The sequence below is a fragment of the Chrysochloris asiatica genome, unplaced genomic scaffold (genome assembly GCF_000296735.1).
Source record: "Chrysochloris asiatica unplaced genomic scaffold, ChrAsi1.0 scaffold00520, whole genome shotgun sequence".
Taxonomy (NCBI): domain Eukaryota; kingdom Metazoa; phylum Chordata; class Mammalia; order Afrosoricida; family Chrysochloridae; genus Chrysochloris; species Chrysochloris asiatica.
In genome coordinates, this window is record NW_006409038.1 from 410,710 (window position 1) to 412,063 (window position 1,354).

The following is a 1,354-nucleotide window of genomic DNA, read 5'->3' on the forward strand; positions in this document are numbered from 1 at the left end:
GAGGGTCAAAGAAAAAGAGGAAGACACCCAGTAATATGGATTGGCAAAGTGGCAGTATCAATGGGAGCAAGAGTGCAACAATTTTGAGGTTAGCCCAGGACTGGGCAGTGTTTCGTTCTGCTGTGTATAGGGTCACTATGAATCAGTACTGACTTGGCACCAAAAACAACAGTAAGAAAGTTCAGAAGGGTTGGAAAGGAGGTGGAATGGAAACAAGAACAATGGGGAAGCAGTGACAAAACTGTCACATGGAGGGTAAAGTAATCATTGAGATGAAACAAAGTGTATGATTTGTTGCATGTGAAACTGATGATCTGCTTTATAAACCTTCACTTTACCAATAAAAAGCTTTTGTTTTGTTTTAAAAAAGAAGAAATGAAATGGTTGATAGCAGATTTTCTATGAATTTTTATGGCAAGTGAAGACTTGTCTGTTAGCTTGTCATACTTGGTGACTTGTGAGTTAATATGATTCTGAAAGCTATACCAACATTTTTTTAAAGACCAGAAGTGTAAACAATGGTGGACAGGTTTCAGTGGCGATCCCAGACTAAGACAGACAAGTGAAGAGACACACACAAATTCTGAATTTTCAGCCACTGCAAACTTTATTTACAGAATCTTAATACTCCTGGATATATAACCATAAAATAAAACATTATAAATAGCAACAGAATATTTCCGATATAGTGAAGGAACTCAGATTGAAACACACTTATCATTTTGCCATGAACTCAATATATGAGGAAGAGCAGACCCCTTTAGGAGAGTTGACTATAACCACAGGAATAAAGTGAAGCTGTCAAGACCTTCATTTACTTATGGAGCACAACTCAAAATGAGGAGACACTGGTGCAAACATACATCAATAAGTCAGATCGTATAATGTATGAAGTATGAATCCAGGAAAACTGGAAGTTCTCAAAAATGAAATGGAATTCACATAGATATTTTAGGCATCAGTGAACTGAAATACACTGGCATTAAATATCATAAGATTAAATATGCCATGAAATATAAATTGAAGAGGAATGGCATGGTTGTTTATCATCTAAAAGAACATTTCAAGATATATCTTAAAGTATAATGCTGTCTGTTACAGGGTAATATCCATAGGCCTACCATAGACCCGACTCGATGGCACTTAACAACAACAACAACAACCATAGCAGACTAGTAGTGGTTACGAATAGGGCTGCAAACCGCAAAGTCAGCAGTTCAAAACTACAAGCTGCTCCGTGGGAGAAAGATAAGGCTTTCTGCTCCCGTAAAGATTTACAGCCTCGGAAACCCTGTTCAGGGTCGCTATGGGTTGGAACCGACTTGACGGCATTTAACAACAACAACCATAGCAG